Source organism: Panthera uncia, chromosome C2 (assembly GCF_023721935.1).
Source record: "Panthera uncia isolate 11264 chromosome C2, Puncia_PCG_1.0, whole genome shotgun sequence".
Taxonomy (NCBI): domain Eukaryota; kingdom Metazoa; phylum Chordata; class Mammalia; order Carnivora; family Felidae; genus Panthera; species Panthera uncia.
This window is the reverse complement of record NC_064810.1, coordinates 67,911,127-67,919,804: the sequence shown is the minus strand read 5'-3', so window position 1 is coordinate 67,919,804 and position 8,678 is coordinate 67,911,127. Positions and strand designations below refer to the sequence as shown.

At 44.6% G+C, this 8,678-nt stretch overlaps 1 protein-coding gene across 2 annotated transcripts in view; it reads left to right on the top strand.

Moving 5' to 3' along the window:
- The first annotated feature begins 8,430 nt into the window (after positions 1-8,430).
- Positions 8,431-8,678, top strand: part of MYLK (myosin light chain kinase) — a 123,559-nt gene continuing 123,311 nt past the window's right edge. For both annotated transcript variants that reach the window (XM_049628310.1, XM_049628309.1), the window contains exon 1: positions 8,431-8,500. The gene's annotated coding sequence lies outside the window, so the exon portion shown is untranslated. The remainder of the gene's footprint in view (positions 8,501-8,678) is intronic.

The following is an 8,678-nucleotide window of genomic DNA, read 5'->3' as shown; positions in this document are numbered from 1 at the left end:
ACTCTTGATTTCAGCTCAGGTCGTGATCCCAGGATCGTGGGATCGAGCGCCGCGGAGCTCCTTGCTGAGCATTGAGCCTGTCTAGGATTCTCTCTCTCCCTCTGCCCCTCTCCCATGTGCATCTGCTCTCTCTCTAAAATAATTTTTTAAAAATGCAAGGAACAATTTTTTAAAGTAAATTTTAAAATAACGAATACGTGTTCACTGGGGAATAGATTTGGCCAGGAACTCCCTCCTCTTGGGGAGTTTTCTTTGAAATAAATAGGAAGGTCAAAAACCTAGCTTCCCCCCTCTTTTTTGGACCTAGCCTTGGCCATCACTCTTTCTTCTCTCTCTGTTAGGTGCCCCATCCTTCGTGCAGATTCCTCCTCCTCTGCCTCCTTCCACTGCCCTGTGCACCACTCTGCTCCTGTCTGTGTTAGGCACTGGAGACAGAGCAGAGCAGTTCAGACAGAGTAGCTGCCTCCTTGGAGTTATTGGGAAAGAGAGACTATAACTAAGTAACAAATATAACTTTGGCAGTAGAATTAAGAGCTCCCTGACCATGTGTAAGAAAGAGGGCCAGGTAGCGGGCTGCCTGGAATGTGACGGCGGGACAAAGAGTGACCTCATGTCCTGGGATTTAAGGGAGAAGAGTGGCCCTGGGAACTCAGAGCTAACCGAAGGGTGCGGGAGCTCAAGTGTGTATTCCCATTTCCCCGTCTGTCGTTACTTGAGGGCTTCTTCCTGACGTGGACTCTCTATCCCTCTGGCTTGGCCTCTATGTGATCCAAATCTGGTCCTGAGACCAGAAATAAAGCACCGAAAAATTGTGGGAGTATTTGCAGACATATTTTAGAGTGGGAAATAGTGAGACAGTTAGTGGGGTCAGCAGAGAGAGGTTACGTCTGGAGAGGCAGGCAGGACTTAGACCCTGGTGATGGAAAGCCACTGGAGGGTATCAAGGAAGAAAATAACACGATTTGATTTGGGCAAAATATCTCACTGAAGGGTGTGTGGGGGGGGTGGGGGAGGCTGGGCGGGGTGCAGGATGCCATTGGTTTCCTGTCTTTAAGCATCAATTTTCTGGAAATTGAGAAAACAGTTGTTTCCATTTCCCCATAGAAAGCATTTTCCAGATCCAAACTGGAGAGATCAGTGTGCTGGATCTTTTAATGGCATGCCAGCCAATGAAATGATAGAAAGCCGCTCCCCTCTGCCCCTCACCTCCACTTTGCTTGTTTAGCACTTGTCCTTTATCCCAGAAAGATACGGATTTTCCTCAGTTCCTCCCTAATCCACACCACTGGCTGGCTCAGTGGGTGCTAAGGGCTGTAGGGGTTTGCTTTGCCTTTTAGTTGCCCCTCTTCCAAACAAGGCTTGTGCTCCTGTGGTCTGCCCGGCTTTCCTCTTCCAGAAGGTCGGCCTCCTGCTCACCTCCTACCCAAGCACACTTCCCACTTGCCCCAGCCTCCCCGGCGCTGCAGCCTCTACTCTCTATACCCCCATGAAACCCCTGTCCTGCAAGCCAAGGCCCCCTGACAGTGTGGGAGAGAGAGGGTCAGGTGGCAAGCTGCTGGGAGTTTGGCAGCAGAGGGGACAGTGACCCCATGTCATGGGACCTAAGGGAGAAGAGTGGCCCTCGTGACTGCTACTCCAGCTATACTGGCACCACTGACACCCGCTTTCCTGGGGGATTTTGAATTTGTAGGAAATGCTCCTGTGCCACATTTTTTTGCCACTACCCTTTTCTAGGGACAGATTTCTCAGATCCCCTTTATTTTCACATTGGATTAGATTGATGACATTATGGATTTTGAGCCCATGTCTGTTTACAGCAGCTGAGTCTTAAATCCTTGTATTCCTCAAGAATGCCTGTTGTGCCTCTCCTTGTGTGTGTTTGCCTGTGTGTGCTCTTATTTCTTTTGTACTATTTTTTTTATATCTACATTTCCCACCTACCTAAAGATCTGTAATCATATTTCCCATTGACATTCTGTATAAACTCAGTTTATAACACTCCCTGATGCCCCTTCCTTTTTTGTAGGAGCATATGCCCTATCTAGGGGTGCCTGGGTGGCTCAGTCGGTTAAGCGTTCAACTTTGGTTTAGATCATGATCTCACAGTTCATGAATTGAAGCCCTGTGTCGGGCTCTGTGCTGACAGCTCAGAGCCTGGAGCCTGCTTGGGATTCTGTGTCTCCCTCTCTCTCTTCTCTTTCCCTGTTTGCTCTGTCTCTTTCTGTCTCTCAAAAATAAATAAAAAACATTAAAATCCAGCAGCACTTGGGTGGCTCAGTCGGTTAAGCCTCCGACTTTGGCTCAGGTCATGATCGTGCCATTCCCAAGTTCGAGCACCACATCAGACTGTGTGCTGACAGCTCAGAGCCTGGAGCCTGTTTCAGATTCTGTGTCTCCCTCTCTCTCTGCCCCTCCCCCATTCACGTTCTGTCTCTCTCTCAAAAATAAATAAACATTAAAAATTATTTTTTAAATTTCAGCCAGGATTTTAAAAGCTCTGAGTTTTTGTCCGTTTCTGTCTCATCAAAGTTAACAATAAAAATGTGTTAGAAATGAACATTGTTCTTTCTGCCCCACAGATCTCTTGGTAGTGAAACAGTTGTGTGTCAAGATGGCCTTGGCAGAAGCCTCACTTACTTGCTATATGGAAGAGCCACATGCAAATCATTTCGTCTCCTTTCTGCTCCTGAAGGGTGACTCCCAAACCCCCTTCACCTTGACTCCCTTTCCTCCTTTATTTTCACCCTCCCCTCTCCTTTCCCCTCTTTCCCCCTCCACAGTATTGCTAGTGCCCCTGACTGGCCCGGCTTTGTCCCTGCTGACATTGCCCCCTTTCACGGGTCTCACTCCTCCCCATCTCTGACCTGTCCCCAGCCCTTAGCCAGCAGTCCACGGCTCTCATCAGACTGTATTGAATGTGCTGACTTTGTGCTGGGCTCTCAGGGCAGCAAGAGAGTTCGGTATTGCTCTCAAGAGACTGACTTTCTTGACCTCACATTTCATTATTATATTGCAGTTATGATTCAACATGTGGGTGTATTTATGAGGTGCTGACTTTGTGCGGTGCCATGTGGGAGACAGAGTGCTTTGTCGGACCCTTTCTGCAGGAAGTTGGTTGGTCAGATAGGACCTAGGCTCATTAAAAGCTAAGTCAAAGCAGAACTCCAGCCAAGGCAGCACGGGTTTATTTGCCCAATAATCGGCACATGGGCTTTGTAAACTCAGAGGAGAATGAGACCCCTGGAGGCTGAAATAGTCTGCGGTGTCTTCTTGGAGGACAGACTTGGGCGAGTCCTGGAGGAACGAGTCAGATTTAGGCACAGATTGGGATTCCGAAGATGAGGACGGGAGGAAAGGGGAGAGAGTTAGTGACACCATACACACAAGCACGTACACCACACACACACACACGAGCACATGCACACACACACATACACAGTCTTGTGTTTTTCATTTTCTCTACCCCAGTGCTCTGTAACCTGTCTTGCTTTATTATCTTCCTTTAAGGTCATTTCATGCCTTTTTTTTTTTGTATATAACATGTCTGTTCTGCCATTTATCCTAACACTACCTTTCTTTAGGCTATATTAGCATTTTCTTTTTATTTTTTTCTCTCTTTATTGAGAAGTAATTCTTTCTTCAACTCTTTTATTTTTCAGTTGTCCACCTGTTTACCTGTGTCCTTTCATTTTCCTGGACTGCTCGTACAGTGCTTTTCTACATCATTTGCTTTTAAATCCAAATATGCCCATGAGTCGGTGTGACCTCATCGTGTCTTCTAGTGCACCTGAGCATTTACATACTGAAATAGTCATGGTTGGACATTTACATATTGAAATCGATATCATTATAATTTATTTTCCCTTAATATTTTAGTTGGGGCTTTATATTTATTTTCTTCTTGAGATGAAATATGGGAGTTAGCAGTAAACTTTGATTCAGGATGGCACAGGGGGCATTACTAAATATCTGTTATAAAAATGGGCATTTTTTTCTGATAAAAACCACTGTTTGAGGGCACTTGGGTGGCCGAGTCAGGTCAGCATCCGACTCTTGATTTTGGCTCAGGTCATGATCTCATGGTTTGTGAGATGAACCCAGTGTCGGGCTTTGCACTGACAGCGTGGAGCCTGCCTGGGATTCTCTCTCTCCCTCTCTCTCTGCCCCTCCCCTCGTCTGTAAGTGAATAAATAGATAACTTCAAAACAACAACAACACTGTTGTAAGCAGTCCTTAAAATCCACTCTGACGTTGCCTGCAAAGTAGGGCATCTGCTCCCTGGTTTGCCTAGAACAATCCTGGTTTACTTTTGTTGTCCTGGCAGAATTATTACTTATGTCACTTCCAGTGCAGAGAGTCCCTGTCTGGGTGATAGTTAAATCATCACGTATTTTGGGAGCATCACTTCTCTTTGCCATCTTGATCACATTACTCCCCTTGTCGGTAGCATTCTCTGTCTCAACCCGGTCTTTATGTGTCCTTTAACAAAAAAACCCTCGTTCCCTCCACTGTTGAACTTTTCACTCCTAAAACCTGCCAGCGTTCTCTTTTACTCGTCCTTGAAAAATCTAAGAGAACTGGTTCAATATTTTCAGTGCCTTGGCCTTTTCTTCCCCCCTCACTAACTCGATCCTGTCTTCACCAGTTCTCTTAACCTACTCTTCTATTTTCGGCATTTCCATCCTAATCCCCTTTCCACTTATTTTCTTCCCTAGCCTTACTGTTCTGCCAGATTTTCATACTTTCACAAAATTAATTTTGCCTTATCTGACAACTTGCAACTTCAAATTTTTGCCTATAAATAGACCTTGTTGGTTATTTTAGCCCACATTCTCTTTTGGTTTTGATGTCCACTCTCCAGTGTTAACTCACATTAAAATAAGCACTCCATTCCATTTCTAGCTGCCTGCTTGGTGTGTTACCTTTGGATCATACCATAAACTGCTCTCACCCTGATATAAAAGTTCCTCCAGACAGCATTCTTTTGCTGTTCTTTTAGGCAGTGCCATATTTTTGCTCTATTTTTTTTAAAGTAATACAGGAATCTTAGCCTTTGGATTAAGATGTTTAGCTCCCGAGAGTCTTAAAAATGCTTAGTCTATTTTTTTTATTGTGGTTAAAATACACATCAATTTACCATTTTCACCATTTTAAAGTGAATTCAGTGGCAGTAAGTACATTCACCATATTGTGCTACTATCACCACCATCTAGTTTTCATTTTTTTTTAATGTTTATTTATTCTTGAGAGAGAGAGAGAGAGCAGGGGAGGAGCAGAGAGAGAGAGAGAGAGACAGATTCCAAAGCAGGCTCCAGGCTTTGAGCTGCAGCTCAGAGCACGACACGGGGCTGGAACTCATGAGCTGTGAGATCATGACCTGAGCCAAAGTCGGACGCTCAACCAACTGAGCCACCCAGGCACCCCACCACCATCTAGTTTTAAAACTATTCATCATCCTGAACAGAGACCCCCCACCCCACCCCTGGCATCCCCACTGAGCAGTTACTCCCATCTGCCTCCCCCAGGCCCTGGAGAGCCACTAATGTGCATTGTCCCCATCCATTTGCCTCTTCTGAACATTTCATATAAATGGAATCACATATATTTTTTTGAGTCTGGCTTTTTTCACTTGGCGAATTTCCCCAGAGTTCATCCGTGTAGTAACATGTAGCAGTACTGTATTCCTCTGTATGGCTGAATAATATTCCATTATAGGAATAGACCACATTTTGCATATCCATTCATCAGATAATCAGTCTAATTTTTATCAAATCTTTGCTCCAAGATGAAATGAGTGATACAGTAGCATGATGAGGGCAGTGAATGGTACATTGATATTTTTCGGAGGGCGTCTCAGCGATTGGGTATGTGGCTAATACCATGGTGCTTAGCCGATAGTAGTCTTCTGTTGGGGTAGCAGAATCTTTTTCCTTTTTTGTCTTTCTTTCTCCATCTGCCCCTTCTTTTTTTCCCCCCTTATTTTTGGTAACTAGATTACATTTTGTTTTTTCTTTACCATTATATTTATAGGTTTCAAAAAATACAGCTGAATAAATTACTCATAGTTCTCCCACCCAAAAATAATTACTATTAATAATATTTTGATGTATTTTCTTCTGGTTGTTTTCCTGTGCTTGGATGCTTTATTTTTTCCTAGTTAAGATCACATTGAGTTCATAATATTGTAGGATGCTCTCTCTCTCTCTCTTTTTTTTTTTCCATAAAGTTCATTTATTTTACAAGAATTTGAATCCTACAAGGATTTGGGCACTGTTCTGGATACTTCTGATGAATGAATAAGAAGTTCTGGTGGGGAAGGGTGCCTGGGTCACTCAGTTGGTTAAGTGTCTGACTTTGGCTCAGGTCATGACCTCACAGTCTATGGGTTCGAGCCCCACATGGGGCTCTGTGCTGACAGCTCAGAGACTGGAGCCTGTTTTGGACTCTGTGTCTCCCTCTCTCTTTCCTTTCTCCACTCATACTCCGTCTCTCACTGTCTCAAAAATAAATAAACATTAAAAAAATTAAAAAAGAAGAAGTTCTGGTGGGGATATGGTTTGGGAGTCATCAGCTTATAAATGATATCTAAAACTTCCTGTGGTGGGGGGGGGTAGGGAGGGAGAATCAGCAGTGCAGAACTAGGACCCATTCAGCCATGCGGGCCCTCCCACGTGCAAAGGTGGAACAGAGAAGGTGGTGGACGAAGAGTAGGCACCTGGCAAAAGCCAGAGGGTCTGGAGGAGCATGTACTTGGGAGTGGAATAGCCCCATGTCAAATGCTGTTGAGCACCTGAGTGATGGGGGACAGAATAATCCATTGCGTCTGGCAAGACAGTAGTCAGGATGAGCTCATTAGAGTACAGAGGATCACAGCCCACCCAAGTGAAGTATGCCGAAGAGCAAATGATAAAATACTGCAGTGTATTTCTGCATGTTTCATATATTCTTAAACATAATTTTATGGCAGAATAAGATGTTCAGTTGTACACTTTACTTAACCACTTATTATCTTCCTACTGTGTGACATTTATAGTTTCTAATTTTTACTGTTACCAAGAAGACTGAAATGAAAAGCTTTGTAAACTTTCTTTTCTACTTTTAGCATCACTTCCTTTGATTTGGAGGCACAGAAAGGAAGGTGCTGGTCTAAGACCAGAGTCTCTTTAGAGCTTATGATTCTTATTCGCTCCAATACTTTCAAAAAGGACTGAATGGTCTGCCCTTCCTCCAAAGGTGTCTGAGGGGCCCCAGCATCTTGATTGCAATTGTCAGTTGGGTCCTCCCAGAACAAGTTTCTCCTTTTATCTGCTTAGAGGTTCTTTTAACCTTGAATAGACTATTGAATGGCAAGAACCAAACCGACATTATGGAATGAAAACTATACACAATTCACTGAATAGTTGTGTTAAACAGAAATACATGTACAATAATTGACAATCCACTGGAACCATAACTTACATGTGATGCTGGTGTTAGCTGTTAATCCTTTTCCACGAAGGTTCATTCATCCGTAAACCTGATACGGCCAAGGGAAATACGCAGTCTCCATTCCCGTGTTCCTGTGCCTTCCTACAGATGTGATCGGTGCTAGAATTTAAGGAAGTTTACCCCTCTTCCAGTAAACATCCTGCAGATTTCCCATTGCAGCTGCCTGCTGATATTCAGGGAATGACTTCCACACCTTCTGTGTGTGCCTTGGGCAGGGTTTTATAAACATTCCCAGGTTGTGGCAAAAAGAGAACAACTTCCAGGCTGATCACCGTCTCGCAAATGTCCTCCTTTCCTAAACCTCCATATTCCTGAAAAACACCCCACCACTTTAAGGTTACTTCCTGGTCACATTAGAAGTTGTCCCTCCCCAGTAGCAGCTGCCTGACTGGGTTTGCTATTTAACTGCTTCCTGTCCACCTTACCCAGGACCTGTAGTATCCACGGTGCTGCTGATGCAGATTCTGGTGAGGTGCTGGCGGCAATGTTGATTGTATCAAATGTGAATAGATCTAGTGCGAGAGATGCGTGTGCATCTCCTTCCCTTCCACAGGCTCATCTTCTGGAGAGGCCCTGGATCGCCAAAGATAATCCCCTAAGTAGAAGGTCCAGTGGCGTGGGATAGTTCAGCAGAATGGTTGAGTGTTCTACAACAGGCACACCTGGATGCATTTCTGCACTATTACTGGCTCTGTGACTTGGGCGAGCAACTTAACTTTTCTAAATCTCTTTTTTCTCGTCTGTTTAAAACATAGAAGGATAATGTAGTACCAGCCTCCTTAAATGATGTTATGTCAAGTGCCCACCATAGTGCCTGGCCCAGGACAGGCTCAGTCGGGGTGAACTGTTTCTGTCAGTATCCCATCCCCACCCCTGTTGTTGACTCTTCTGACTTTCATTGCTCTGAGTTGGTGGCTCAGACCCGACTCTTCAAGCCTCTTTCTCTTTGTTTTCTACTTGCAGGGACCTTTGTGAAGAAGCACAGTCAGCCTGTTGTTTCCAAAACCTTGGGGTAAGTTGTGGAATATTCAAACCAAGGGAAGGGCCAGATTGGCTTTTCCTGCTGACCTGGCAGAACCAGGTCTAGGGTGTGAGTATTCTTAGACATCCTGGGCTATAATAACTTAACACAGGAGCCTACAGGGATGTGAGGTGGCCCTCACACAATGCCTGTGGATAGCCCCTTTGAC